Source organism: Alligator mississippiensis, chromosome 2, assembly GCF_030867095.1.
Source record: "Alligator mississippiensis isolate rAllMis1 chromosome 2, rAllMis1, whole genome shotgun sequence".
NCBI classification, from domain to species: Eukaryota; Metazoa; Chordata; order Crocodylia; family Alligatoridae; genus Alligator; species Alligator mississippiensis.
The window spans coordinates 128,824,065-128,839,440 of record NC_081825.1 but is presented as its reverse complement, the minus strand read 5'-3'; the positions used below and the strand labels follow the sequence as shown (position 1 = coordinate 128,839,440).

General features: G+C 41.9%; 1 protein-coding gene across 1 annotated transcript in view; it reads right to left on the bottom strand.

Annotated features, from left to right (window-relative positions):
- The window catches only part of LOC106737487 (collagen alpha-1(XXV) chain), a 255,493-nt gene extending 241,444 nt beyond the window's left edge, over positions 1-14,049 (bottom strand). Inside the window, exon 1 of the mRNA XM_059722126.1 lies at positions 14,029-14,049. The gene's annotated coding sequence lies outside the window, so the exon portion shown is untranslated. The remainder of the gene's footprint in view (positions 1-14,028) is intronic.
- Positions 14,050-15,376: the final 1,327 nt, after the last annotated feature.

Below are 15,376 nucleotides of genomic sequence, written 5' to 3'. Positions count from 1 at the left end.
GTCCTCGTCATCCCTTGGGGTGCTCTGGTGAACAAACGTTCCCCTAGATACTGGTGATCACCCCTGATAAACTTGTAGGTGGCCATCAGATCACCCCTGAGCCTGCGCTTTTCCAGGCTAAAGAGCCCCAGGGCTCTCAGCCTGTCATCGTAGGGTCTGCTTCCCTGACCCCTGATCATGCGCGTGGCTCTTCTCTGGACTCTCTCAAGCTTCTCCACATCCTTTTTGAATTGTGGAGCCCAAAACTGGACGCAGTACTCCAGCTGCGGCCTCACTAAGGCCGAGTACAGGGGGAGAATGACGTCCCGGGATTTGCTTGAGAAGCATCTATGGATGCAAGCCAGCGTTTTGGTCGCTTTACTAGCCGCAGCATCGCATTGCAGGCTCATGTTCATCTTGTGGTCAATGATGACCCCCAAGTCTCTTTCTTCCATAGTGCTAACCAACATAGCACTGCCGAGCCTATAAGGATGCTGCGGGTTTTTCTTCCCAAGGTGGAGAACCTTGCATTTATCGGCGTTGAACACCATCAGATTCTCGTCCGCCCACTTGCTGAGCCTGTCCAGGTCAGCCTGGATCACCCGCGTGTCTTCTGGCGTGGATGCTTTGCCCCAAAGTTTGGTGTCATCGGCGAACTTGGCCAGTCCGCTTCTGACTCCAGTGTCCACATCGTTAATGAAGATGTTGAACAGTATGGGTCCAAGGACAGAGCCCTGGGGGACCCCACTGGTCACAGGACACCACGATGAGTGACTTCCATCAATTACTACCCTCTGGGTCCGACCCCGGAGCCAATTTTCCAGCCAGTGGATCGTGGGGGACCCAAGGCGACAATTGGCCAGTTTCTCCAAGAGACGATCATGGGACGCCAGATCGAAGGCTTTTTTGAAGTCAAGATATATGACATCAATCTCTTCTCCCTTGTCCAGGTGATAGGTCACCTGGTCGTAGAAGGAAATGAGATTGGTCAAGCAAGACCTACCCGCAACAAACCCGTGCTGGCTATCCCTTAAGATGTTGGCGTCGGCCAGTCCATTAAGGATGGCCTCCTTAATAAACTTTTCTAAGATCTTCCCCGGGATAGAAGTCAGGCTGATGGGCTGCAAATGAAGAAAGAAGTAGGCCCATAACTAATACAGCTAAACCAGTTTAACACAGGACATATCATCAAAACTCATTAGAGCGACTGTAGTCCACAACATACAGTATTCTAGGAGATGTTGTCAGGGTTGCGATCTGTGATCTACATAATAATGGTAACAAAATCTAAGAGCTCTCAATTTTTCTGTCCAAATACATTTTAATAAGGAGTTTTAAATTGTTTTGTCTATGAGAAAAAAAATGATCGACTGAATTATGTATGATTCACAGATCTGAGGGTTAGAAAGGACATTACCACTGAGTCTGACCCTCAGCATAACACAGACCTTGATGACTAACACAGTTATGTCAACGAAAAGGCTCTTCAACTCACTTAGTAAAATTAGGAATATATTTGTTCTGCATTACTAATATGTCCTCATTTACAGCATTTGTAAATTCATACAGTGAATTACTATACACTTGGCCTTCCTTGATTTCTCTCAAAATGACAGTCCTATAAGGTTAAGTTGTTAAGCAGTTGTGCATACCTGTTTAAATCAAGGAAAGTGCCTGAGAATGCTGTAAAAAGTGGTGCTGCTGATATTGTGTTGCTGAGAAATTCTGAGTCACTGTGTTAGAAACCCTAGGGATGGCTCTGAGGTGCTATCAAAGTTTTATAGTATACTGAGATATTTCCTATTAGGACACCTTGCAGACAGACCATGACAGCCTGGAAGGCACAATTGAGCTTTCCCCAGAAGAGAGTTTACATTTCCTTCATGTAAATATGGATTATGCAAGGATCTCCGGGTATGTATACACATGCTCCAGGGCTGGGGGGGTGGGGAAGGGAAGATTTTAATTAGAACTACTCCCAGTCAGCCATTCTAATTAAAATGCCTCAGTGTCACGTTTATTCAACATCCTGAATTTCAAAATGGCTGCGGGAGTGCTTTAACTAAAGCTCATTCAATTAGTTTTAGTTAAAGCACCACACGCATAATTTTGAAACATGGGACACTGAATACACGTGATGCTGCAGCACACTGGAGCCATGTACAGGCACCCTCAGTTTGAGGTTGTCTAACCTTTAGAGGAAGGTCAGACAGAATTTATTCTGCAACAAAGGCCATTCCCATGACTCAATACCAAATGCAAGTTCTTGTTTTCATAAGAGGCCGAAAGAGTAAGGGTTACAAAAAAGTGATACCCTTGCCATACGGCAGGGATCAGTATCCACCTACACCAATCCTATAGGAACTTTTGGATGCTCAGTAGATGTGTGGGTGGATTATGCACATTAGGACACATTTTTCTCCTACTCCTGTGGATGAATGCCTTGTCCCTACCTGATGGGCTGCTTGGAGAGGCCTCAAGGACTCTTTGGAGAGCTGAGCTGCATGCCATATCTCCTACTCCAACTATGTAATGGCCTAAACACTAGTCCTGCTATCCACTAGGACAGGACTATGGCAGTTAGGCATTGAGTGCAAAGAGAAGGAAGGATAGTCTAAGAGTTATTACTATTAACAGCTCTAAGGACTGACAACTGCTCAGCAGTAGGTGGGTAGTGGTGAGTTATATCAGAGTTGTTTTGTTAGTTTTTAGCATTTGAGAAAAATAGGCCTAAGTGGTTTATTATTTATTTTAGCTCTAAAATGCTTGTCAATAGTTCCCTAAACAAGGCAGGTGTTGGCATCAGGGAACAACATTTTGAGATGTGAAGTAGAGTGGTCATCTTAGTTGAATGCCAAGAAGGAAAGGAGTGCTTATGAAGGGGCTTACTGAGGAAAAATCCTGTAAAGTGGAGAAGGAAGGACACACAGGGCCACCAGGCAGAAGCCCAAGGGGGAGACCTGGAAACTGACAGTGACTTCTAGCACTTAAGCTGTTGTATTGTACAAGAACTGTGGTAGAGAGATGCCTTGACTCACTACTGCCAAAGCTGCAGCTCTTGCTGAGATGGTTAATGCTGCCACAGGCTGAGACTGAGCCTAAGCAGAAAGAGATGGCAGGACTAGAAAAGAAAACATGAGCTATGCAGTACATTATGGAATTGATGCTGCCATGGTACCTACTGGAACTGCTTACTCCAGCCACCATCCCAAACTGTGTTACCTGCTGTGCCAACTCCTCAGGCTCTGTTGCTGCAACCAGCTTGCTGAGTTATGGAAGGAAAGTGCTAAAATAAGATGATAGTAAAGTCTACTTGGTCATACCTCATTGGGGGGCTCTGTCAATTGCTGCCTTCTATAAGCCTTCAGGCCAAGATATCCAGGAATAAAAAAGTCCCATGAGATGACAAAAAGGTTATTAAAATTAAATTAAATAATGGAGTCTCTTAAGCAGGTAGGAGTGGAATCTCCCAGCATTTTCAGATATAGATATACTAAATTAATATCCTTTCTCTGCCTTTAAAGATTGGGTGCTAATTGTTTTTGGAGGACTTTCTTCTATGTAAATAGCCATTTGTCTTGCTATTATATTGTTTTTTGTAGCACATCTGAGTTCCTGCTATCTCAGATGATACTGAAAATATCTTCAACAATATTAATTGCCTCCCTAGTTGCAAGCAACTTTGCTGCATTCATAGAATCATAGACTCAAAGGACCAGAAGGGACCTTCAAGATCAACAAGTCCAGCCATGGGCAAGAAGTTATTGGGGTCAGACAAGTTCAACAAGGTGCCTGTCCAGCCTCATTTTGAACACCTCCAGGGATAGCAACTGCTTCACCTATGCTGGAAGGGTGTTGCAGATTCTGGCGACCCTTACAGAGAAAAAAGAATTTTCTTATGTCCAGCCTGAATTTACCCTCTATTAGCTTGTGCTCATTGGTCATCATCCTCCCTTGAGGTGCCTTCCTGAAGAGGTGCTCCCCTAGATCTTGATGCTCACCCCTTTCGTACTTGTAGGCTGCTATTAAGTTCTAGATCAGTAACGAAAATAATGGAGAGATACATTCTGTTATGCAACCAAACTCTTATGGAAGCCTGTGGGAGATTCAAGTGGGCAAGGAACACAGGATCAAGCTCATACTGTCAGTATTCACAGCTATATGAGTTGACTAGTAGGAACTGTAGCAATTTTGAAATATTTCCAAGGGATCCCCACTTACACTGACATACCTTGTAGTAAATCAGTGTCATTTATACTACAATACAAAATTAGTATCATAGCCAAGAGGTATTAGATAACTTGTGAATACATCTGACAAGACAATTTTAATCCTGCCTATACCTAGCCTTCAAGGAAATGATAAAAATCAAAAGGAAAAAGGCCAAATGTAGCCTCTTTGTGATTCATTCAAGAGGAAACCACTAGTTCTGCTACAGTTAGGGGCCTGACATGTTTATACCCGTTACAAATCCCTATTTAAAGAGGTTCCAATACTAAATCAATTGTCAAAACAGAGCCTGAGCTGAAATTCTAGCTTAAAAATCATTAGTATGATGATTTTATGCTTATGTTTTATATACAATAAAAATCCCAGAAAGATGCTTACTAAATATGAGCTAGACAAACTCAGAACTGTTTTATGGCCCAAAAGTATCTGGAATATTTTGACTACCTCAGCAACTTCTCAATTAGTATGCAGAGCAGCATTGAATGACACTCTAGAGAGCTGCACTTCCAAGAATATTGCTGTTGAACAGGGGGAGCTGGCTGATAGCACAGGCATAGCAAGGAAGACAACTTTTAACACAGAAATACACAGATTTGGAATATTATCTTGCACCTAATGACATCAATGGATGTAATTTCATACCCAAGTAACATCTGGTTAGTAGGACACACTTAATATCATAGATATTAAGTATCTGGCTGGATCAACTAAATATGTACAATGTTTTCAGGAAATATATTACTCTGGGTCTGTTCCTTCCCAGGCAAGTTGTACAGGATATTGTATTTGTAGGGGACTGCTTGGCAGGTATTGTATACAGTTGAGCAAAAACTGCTTCCCAGAATCTTCCACTGACCATTTATGGGTCTATGATGCCAGGACAGTACATCCTCCCACCGTTATGTGACGGATGAAGCTCCAGTACTCTGCTTAGAACAGGGACTGGAAATCTGCCTTTTTCTTCCATGGGCTGCATAAGGGAAGGATTGGGAGAAGGGAAGGTTCCATGTTTACTCTCCCAGCACTAGGGTCAGTGTAATAGAGAAGCTGAATCTAGCCCATGAATAATATCATCATGATATAGAAAAAAGACAGAGGAATGATCACCCTATTTCTGGTGGAAAAGATAGGGGAATAAAAAACTTGGTACTAGAAACTACAGGTGTCCTTCATAGAATACAGTAAAGAATGGCATACAAAAGTATTCGATTTCAACAGAGCAAATGGGAAATTAAACCTCCAGACAAATTCTAACAGGTGCATCAGGACTACTGGAGGCACCAAATGTAGACATAGCACTATTCTGTTGAAGAAGGAGAACCAGGGTGCAAAGAGGCTACATGAAGGTACTTGTGGTGCCTCTTTTGAGAACTGTGTCCCCAGGCCTCCAACAGCTGGTCAATGAGGGAGAACTTTTAGACCCACAGGCGCCTGTGCAAAAAGGAAATGCTACTCCTTATGCTACTCCCACGTTGGGATAGTCCGATCTGTCCTTCCCACCCACATGCATAGCTCCTGCTTGGCCAGGATGTGCACAGGAATCAGGATTTGGCCCCTAATGAGCATGATTTTGTGGGAGGAAGTATTAAAATGCAGGAGTCTGGAAAAGCTTGAAACATCTGGGGATGAATAATCCAAAAGACAGACATTCAAGGATGGGGGGGGAGAGACTTGGAAAGCATTAATGCCAAAAAGACATAAGGGCTAAAGTGGACAGTAAATTATACATGAACTTGCAATATGATACAGCTGCAACAAAAGCCAATGTATTTTTAGGCTGCATACGCAGAGGCATCCCTTAAAATTAGACTCTTATTAAAAGCAATTCTGTAAAAATGGCATCATGGGGTTCCATGTTTATTGTCTCTCAATTATTTCCTGATTAAACTTACTTAGCCATAGTACAAGGAAAAATATGTTATTTCTAACTACTAACCCTGAAGTTCATTCTAGTATACTGAAGTCAAGCCCTGTTCTTTCTTGTTTATATGCATATGTATGTATCTGTATGGTAATGGAGAGAATATTAGAGGTGTAACACTTCAATTTCACCTTTGATATATCCATAACACACTTCAGTAGGATCTGGAAAGTTGATGGGAATGTATAAACCCAAAGAAACCCATCTCCATTTTCTAATTTTTTGGGTGAATTGGCAATGAGAAATAAAATTGGGGAAGACAGTAGCTGAAGGAACTTGATTTGGAAGTCAGTGATAGAAAGTAAGATTGTGATCACATTACACCATTTCTAGAGTCACCACTGGGGAAAAAGAAATTAGGGAAATAGAAGGTAAGAGAAATAAGAAAAATCTAAAGGAAATCCTAAAGAGAATACTTTATGTATGAATTGGAAACAAACTTTCTTACTGTGAAGTCCATGGATATTTTCTACTTAGGAAAATGTATTAACTATTTACATTCATAAAATCAAAAAGACTTATTCCAGCAGTTCTCTGATCTTAGAAATGGTCTTGTGTCACTTTTGCAAGTTTTTTCAAGAACAGTGACAACTCCAAATCTAATCAGAATTAAATACATTAAAAAAAAAAATTTCTGGTACTACTCTTCTGCTTCCGATTCCCAGTATAAATATTCCTGTTTTGTAATCATTTTATCATAGTATAAAAATTATTTTACTCTCCCAGTTGGTGTATGAGACCCACAGAAACAAAAGAAAAAATGTCAGAGCCCAATTCCATGACTGTTCTGGGCAGGAGGCTGTAATGTACCTTACCGCACATCCATGCATGGTCCTTGTAAGGACCAGGCAGAATAATAAACCCAGTGCTTGGTAGAGTTCAAAAGTATTCCTCCCATATCCCATAGGAGACATATACTGCCCCTGAGCTCCAGGAGGCTGTCAAACACAATCTACATAAACTCTTCCAGAGCTTCCTTGTGGATGGCACAGCTCTGTGCTATTCTTTTCTGTGGGTTGTGTCTAGATGACACAATCTAGTTCTAATAAACTGTCCACATAGCGAAAATAGCAAAATGGGTTGTACACAGAACACTGTCAAATGCACTGAAGCCATAAATACTTTATCTAATTTCTTCTAGTAGTGGCTTTCCACCTATTCCATACTACCATCTAATTTTCCAAATCCACACAAATACCATCAGCAATTTAACTAGGACACCCCCCCCCCCCACCCCCAACCACACACACACCCACACACACTTCCCTTTCTATTTAGCAATTAGGAAAGAGCAGGAGGGGCCCCATATCCTAACACTTATCTTTGATATCTCCACAGGTCACAACCTTCAGGCTGAGAACCTTTGCCCCGGACTAATTGTCTGTATTACTTTTAACTAAAGTGGAAAAGTCAGAGGTGTAATGACAAAGCTGTCATTTAACCTAGAAGACATTATTACTATGGGACTATTGAAACTGGAAATCCTATCATCCCAACCTCAGCTCTTGTGGCAGTTACAAACGCTGTCTGTATGTCCATTACAGTGCCAAGAGTGCAGTATATTTATCTAGACATCTAATAAGTGTTGAGTGAAAATCCCAGGGCTCTAGATTTTGGATTTGAAAAAATTGATTGTATCCAAATCTTACTCAAACTAATGTGTTACAATTATAGGAGCCAAAGCATTTTATGTGCATTGCCCCTCTCTTCTCTATGGGAAATCACTTACATCTGAGGGAGAAGGGACAAGTTAGGAAAGCAAAGGACACACTGTGGAAGAATAGTCCCCCTCAAAACCTCTCCATTTTCACAGGTCCCAGAAGCCCTGTGGATCTTTAGGAATCTCAGGCTGGTGTTCAAGACTAACATCATGGGAAGAAATAAGGTCTTCCCTCCTGCCCTGGGAGAATGACAGTCAAACCCCATGGGGGACCTTGGCATACACATACTGTGAAGGCCGTGATACAGGAAAGTGATGGAGGCTATATATTTACACAGATACATTTTTGTTCCTGATTTGTTCCCAGCCAAATTAAGCAGGGTGGGAGGCCTTCATGCCTCCAACTTAGTTTTTAAAATGGTAAACATTTTGTCGCTAACCAAACGGTAGTCAGAGATTCAGTCACTTACTCATCAGATTCTATCTTTTTCTCCAGACTCAGTGGACGATTGAATATAGGTTTCAGGATCTGGCCCGTTCACAGCAACATTTGCACAGAAACATGGGTATAGGAGAGCTAGGAGGGTGACTGCAACTCTATTTTCATGAGACCTGACTAATGAGTAGGGACCACTGGATTTCTGTACCCTGTGCAAAGTGCCTTCCCCTTCCACTGGGCCTGCCCCATAGGACTGCCTTAGATTTTGCCCCAGCTCAACCGAAATATTTTTCCATCCCTGCATTTAAGCCTTTATTTTTAGCTACAGTAAAATTTCTACAGCAACAAATTTGCCTTCAGACTAAATCCCTGCAACATAAATATGCCATTGCTCGTGTGGTGTCTATTAAAATCCTTGTATTTTCTTATTTTTAAAACTTCAGTAATGGGCTATTTGAGACGTTTCAAATGAAAGCTGGAGTAATTCCCATAAAGAGTTACCACTCTTCATGCACTTGATTACTCTAGATATCCTGTATAAAGCCAGTAATAGGAGAAAAAAAGAAGCTGAATTAATTTTCTATTTTTATAGCTTTCATGGTGACTAACAACCACAACCACCATTTAATTGTGGTCTTATGAATTCCCAACAGCTCTTTTACTCATTAGCAGCAAATCTTGGTTATTCCTAAGAACATGAATTTCTTATTACATCTCTTTGGCCATCTTTAAAGACTGTGTTAGCCCCTGATCATGAAATCCTGCAGTTTTTATTCAGACAAAACACCTCCTGAGCATGCACAATTAAAAGCTGATGATCAGAGGATATTTTGAGTACTGTATTTTGCAAATGTGCTACACTCTCCTCATAGGAAAGTCATGTAGCGCTTAACAAGGATGGAGACAATACGACTTCTAGGGAGTTTAATAGGATACCAAAGAAATAATTTTAAGCATGTACTGAATTGAATATAGAATGAGATCCTATCAACAGAATTCTAATGTATAGCATAAAACTTTTACAAATTTTCCAATTTGTATTAAATATTTCCATTCGGGACAGAAACCAGTACATGACAAAACCTTTTGGTGAAATCAGCCAGTCAGCCAGAATATAGCTTGCTAGAAACTGACCAAATTCTATCATTATTTCATTCAATGAGAGAAGGGTTAGGTCAGTACTGTGCACTTTTAAAAATCTCATTCTATCTCTCTCTCATTAGCACACACACAGATGCATACACACAGCAAAAATACATGAAAACATGAAAGCAGGTGCATACATGTATACACATACACACTGATTCAAACAGACTAGGCCAGAAAGATTATCAGATTAGGACAATACTGAGTGCTTTTTAAAATCCCACCTTTCCTCTCTCACATCCACCCAGACACACATACATGTATACAGAAATGAACGCAGACATGCACATGGACACACGAGCTTTTGAAAGTCAATAGGGCTGTGAGAAATTTTGGCAGCCATTTCGTTTAGAGTCCCGCACAGCAACAGAGATCATGGGAGCCATGAACCACTTAGTACAGGGGTGGCTTGTTGGGAAGGGCGAGATCACCTGTGGGTTCATGGTCACCAACAGTGGGGCCAACATGGTCAAGGCAGTGTGTGATGCCAGCTTTATTGGCATCCACTCTGTGGCACACAAGTTCCACCTTGTAGTCACGGATGCCTTGGAGGGGGACAGGGCTGCCGGTGATGGCACCAGCACCACCAGCCAGCACATTTCAAAATACAGGAAGGTCTTGGGCTACTTCCACCAAAGCATTAAGCGGGGCAAAATTTTGCAGGACAAACAGGCAGAGATGAACATCCTGCAGCACAAAATCATCCAGGATGTGGAGACTTGGTGGAACTCCACATACCTGATGCTCAAGAGGCTGGTAGAGCAACAGAAGGCCATCCATGAGATGACCTTTCTCAGGGAGGTTGGGATCAGCAGCCCCCTTAATGGAGCTGAGTGGGATACCATCTCCCAGATCTTGCTGGTCCTCAAGCCGTTCCTCGAGGCCACCGAGACCCTCAGCGCTGGCGAAACCCTCCTTAGCCAGGTGATCCTCATAGTCAAGGAGCTTGAGAACCAAATGGAGAAGCTCCAGGGGATCAATGTTCCTGCCTGGGGCAAGCCGCTTTCACTAGAGGTGCAGGCACTGATGAAACGGCTGAAGGAGGGCATCAAAAAACAGCTGGATCCATTGCAGTCCAGTACGGTCCACAAGCTGGCAGGCATGTGCGACCTGAGGGTGAAGGGGAGCATGTGCACTGGCAGCACCAAAATCCTCAATCACTGGATGAAACTGCTGGTGAACAGAGTCAGGGAGGCAGAAGGGCAGAGGTGAGGGAGCGTGGAAAAGGGGGATCCACTTTCCCGTGCCAGCACTCTCAGCAGCAGCCAGTCTCCTCCATACCAGCTGCTGCCAGTGTGGGCCAAGGGCATGGCTTCCATGGTGGGATCCAGATGCACCAGACCCTAGCCTCGGGCAGGTAGTGCTGAGGATTTGGTGACTACCTATCTCATCAAGGATGTGGAGCTGCTAGACTGCGACCCGTTGGCCTATTGAGCAAGCCACAGCCACATGTGGCAGGATCCGGCCACGGTTGCCTGGGAACACCTGTCCTGTCTGCCAACCAAGTGAGAGGGTGTTCCAAGTGAGAGGGTGTTCAGCATTGCTGGGGATGTAGTAAGACCCCACCCCACCTCCTTGGATCCTGGTTTGGTGGAGCAGCTGGTGTTCCTCAAGGTGAATCTCTCGTTGCTGGGGTTCCCCAAGCTCCACATGCAGAAGGAATGAGAGCCACCCTCCTCACTCCATCAATACCTACTTCCTTTTTTCATTTTCATTTTTTAAAACCATTTAATGCCCCACTCTCAGAGCAGGGGGTGGCATTCACTGCATCACCAGCCAGCAGGGGAAGAACATCTCCCTGCAGAGCTCTCATGCCAGGATGAACTTGGAGGTATGGGCTGGAGCTATGGAGAAGGAGGAGGCCCCAGGTCCTGGGCATGACCACTAAAACTGCACCCTGCCAGGGTTGGGAGTCCTGGTGGGACTGCCAGCAGTGTGGCAGCCCCAGGAAATGCCAGGACCGAGGATCTGCCTAGTGAAAGGCAGGTAGGAACACCATAACCTCCAGGTACCACACATTCACAGTCCTGGCTGGGGAAAGCCTAGACCCCTAAGATCTTTGAGAAGCCTGAGGCTCGCAGTTGCTGTGGAGTTGTGAGGCTCCAAGTGAGCTCAGCTTAGCTGCCTGGGATGCCATCTGCGAGGCATGGGCTTTTGGGTTTAAAACCCTTCATCAGACTGAGGAAGCATCTAGTTGGTGTGTGTGTGCTCTTCCTGGAGGGAAGGCATAGTAAAGAAGCCAGAGGCTGGCATGCAGTGCAGGCAAGAAAGCCAGTCAGTGAAAATGTAAATTGAAGCATCGGGGGTGAGAGACAGGCTGCCGGGGGAGGGGCTGGGAAAAGCCTGGACTTGTAAGATCTTTCAGCGGCCTGAGGCTTACTGGTTGCTGTGGAGTTGTGAGGGTGAGAACAGGGGTTACCAATGCATCCCTGCAGTTTTCACCCCACTGCACCTTAACACACGACACAAGTTTTGCTGGTCAGCAGCCAGAGGTGCAGTTTCCCAGAAACCCCTGTACATATCTCCTTGAAACCTGGCAGGCTACAATCCCTGCAGTTTTCATCCCACTCTGCCTTCACACTTACATGTCACAAGTTTTGTTTTGAACAGTTTGAGGTGCAGTTTCCCAAAACCCCTGCACCTATCTCCATGAAACTTGGCAGGCATCATGGCCTCAGAAAGGGGCTAGCATCCCTGCAAGTTTCATCCAAACGAGGCAAGAAATGACAAAGTTATAAGCATTTTTGTGATTCCCCATTATAGCCTATGGCCGAAACACTGTCGAAGTTCCGAAACAGTTTTGGCCAAAACAAAACGGGACAGTGATTCAAAACACCAAAATGAATCACTGGCCCTCCGAAATGCCAAATCTGAAATGAAACAAAACACAACTGTTCTGGACAGCCCTATGAAATGCCGAAACAAAACACTGTCCCTCCAAAACACCGAATCAGAAACCAAAATGAAATGCAGGTATTTCGCACAGCCCTGAAAATCTCTCTCTAACAATGCCATTAGTAGCTTCACATAATTAATAGGTGACTTTCATAAGCTTTTTTCCACCTCTGGATTCTAAAAGTAACTTGCTCAAGTTCCAAGCAACTTGAGTAGGATCAACAATTGGATCTTTAGAATTCTCTAAACAGACTTGCAATTAAAAATGAACTCTACAGAAACTCTATGTATGTTATGCAACCATCATTAAACAAATTAACAAGCTCTGTAAGCAAATATTCTCAAGCAAAACTAAGTGAAGTCTGGCTTTCTGTTTCAAGCATTATCTTGTTCATGTGTTAAAAACATTAGAAATTCTTACTAAACTTTTTCAGGAGCCTAATGTAATTTCGCACTGAATCTCACAAAGGCTGTATACCTGCATCCCTAAGGCTTCTTTGGAAATCCCAGCTGCTCTAACCAAAAAACATGGCACATTAGTGAGAACAGACTCATAGTACAGTAACTTTTCCCCACAACAGCTTCAGTTTAAGTGGATTTATCACTACAAACAAAACTGTAATTTGAAACTGAAAGTATGTCAGGGTATCCAGATACATTAGAAACAGTTCACTGTTTTCTTATATATTTCACTGTTATTTAGCTTTAAACTGCTGGCTCATTGTGTTGGGTTTAGGTTTTAACATTTGACAGTGCACTCAGCACTGGTCAAACTCTGAAGATGTCAAAGGTTAGATTGTCAAAGTAAACTCCACTTTTCCTCCCTGTTTGGGGAGTCCAAAAACAATAATCTGCATGAACATACAAAAATTGTTAGCATATATCAAAGAGTAAGACATCTAACAGCTAAACATGCAAACTAGATCTTAATGGCCCTAAAACATTGGCAAGTGCCCAAAGTGAGACCATTGGCATCATCATACTTTAACAAATATTATGTTCTGCACTTATATTCTCTGATTTGTCTAATAATATTTTTTCACTTGATATACAATATATAATATATGTATATCTACAATCTTAGAAAGATTTTCTCCCCCATGAATGTGACAGGATAACTCTGACTTTTTCTGACTGGATAGTTCCTAAAATTCTTTGGAATAGTTTACCAGAAATATGCATTATTTCATATATTATAATTTTCAGAAAACAAGTCATACAGGTATAAATGAAAATTACACAAAAGCACATATATTAGCATAAGATTTCTCTATTATAAGCTTTGCATCCCATTCCTAACTCTCTAATTTACCTTGCTAAAGATATACTGATTTAAGAAACTAAATGAAACCAAACAAAATGCAAGTAAAGGTTGTGGAGATTCAATAAGCCAGCTGAACAGTTGTCTAATAAAGAAAATTGATACACAGTATCCAGTTTAAGCCATTATGGTGACAAAATAATTTCTGCATGCTAGAATAAACAAACATAGCAAACTAAACATTTATGCTATGAAAATAATGGGTATATTTCTGTTTATGGCATATATTGTATATGTTCCTATCTCGGATTGCTTAAAAGGAACTGCCAAGGAAACAAATATTAAAAAAAAAAAAGATTGCATTTTGTAGGCAGTTAAGAAACTTCAGAGAAGGGTTCATTTAGCCTAGCTTTTTTAAGATTAAGGCAAAGATAAACACAAAGACAAGGAAGAAAAGAATGACAAAAGCCATCATAAATATATGATAGAACAGTTACCGGATAGCCATTTCGCCCTGGTAGACCCTGGTAAAATGAGATGAAATGGTATGACATACATTAACACCATGTTCATGACAAGTGACATTACAAAACATACACATTACATTACTGGAAAATTTAAGTTTGTGTGGCCATCAATTCTTTACAATTCATTACATTTTACATATGAACCAATGTGGCCCAGAATTGGTACACTGAATAAATGGGTGTTTTTAGTAAAGAAAACTATTCAAGCTATAATGCAGTCAATATTAAAAAAACTAACAAACAAGCCATTTACTGCCTTTGATCCTTGATTAACTTCTTATCAACAGGATTTAAACATAGATACCGAGGGACAGCAGGGGACTGAAAGAATTCCCCAAGATTTGATGCCTAGATACCAAGAAGAGGGGAGAGGTGAGATAGGTTGATATGCTATAGCCAGTACTATCTGCATCAAGGAAAAAAATCTGAGGAAGCTGTTTCATTTAAAAAAAATGAAAAGGTACGAATGTACTTTGATCACCATTTTGTGTAACCCACAGGAGTTAGCCAGAGGAAAGCTAAAAGTAAAATTGTTACCTTTGAAGATACAATATTTACTTATGTTAATACACCTGATATACCACAGTCATTTGCTACTCTAAATAAAGAGAAATTCTGTGGTATCATATCTCAGATGACACCCACAATTGAGTTTTTAATGGTTACCGCTGTGCACACTGACTCAAAACTAGACAAAAAGGTTTCAGTAAATAATTTACTGCATTTATACATGTACCTTTTTCTGCTCCAATGCCCTGGAAATCCAGTGCATCAGAGCAGAATCGATTAATAGAGTCTGAGGAGCACATGAACTGACACGCCCGGCGCTGCGTCGCATACATTTGTATAAACAGCAAAATGCACATCAGCGCACAGAAAATAATGGCAATGCCCTTTTGAACTGAAACACCTTGAAGGTACTTGAGTTCAAAAGCATACCACTGCCATTTTCTCAGTGCTGACATGCATTCTGCCATTTATACAAATGCATTGGCCGCAGCGCCAGATGCTTTCAAAAGAGCCTGGTGCTATGGCAGAGACATGCATACAAATGCTTCTAAGTTTTAAGACTCTAAGGCCATTTATAGACATTACATTTTTCAAGGTTTAATCCAGACTACAGCCATCACTATATACACATTGACATCTGTAGTCTGAATTAAAATTGGTGCCAGTCCAAATTAACTAATCCTCACTGAATGAAGATTAAAGTTAATGCAGACAAGGGCAATCCAAATTAGACAATTTGAACTGTATTAATTAACATGTATATGCGGCATTGCTTTTAGGAAAAACAGTCTTTAGGAACTCAGATAAG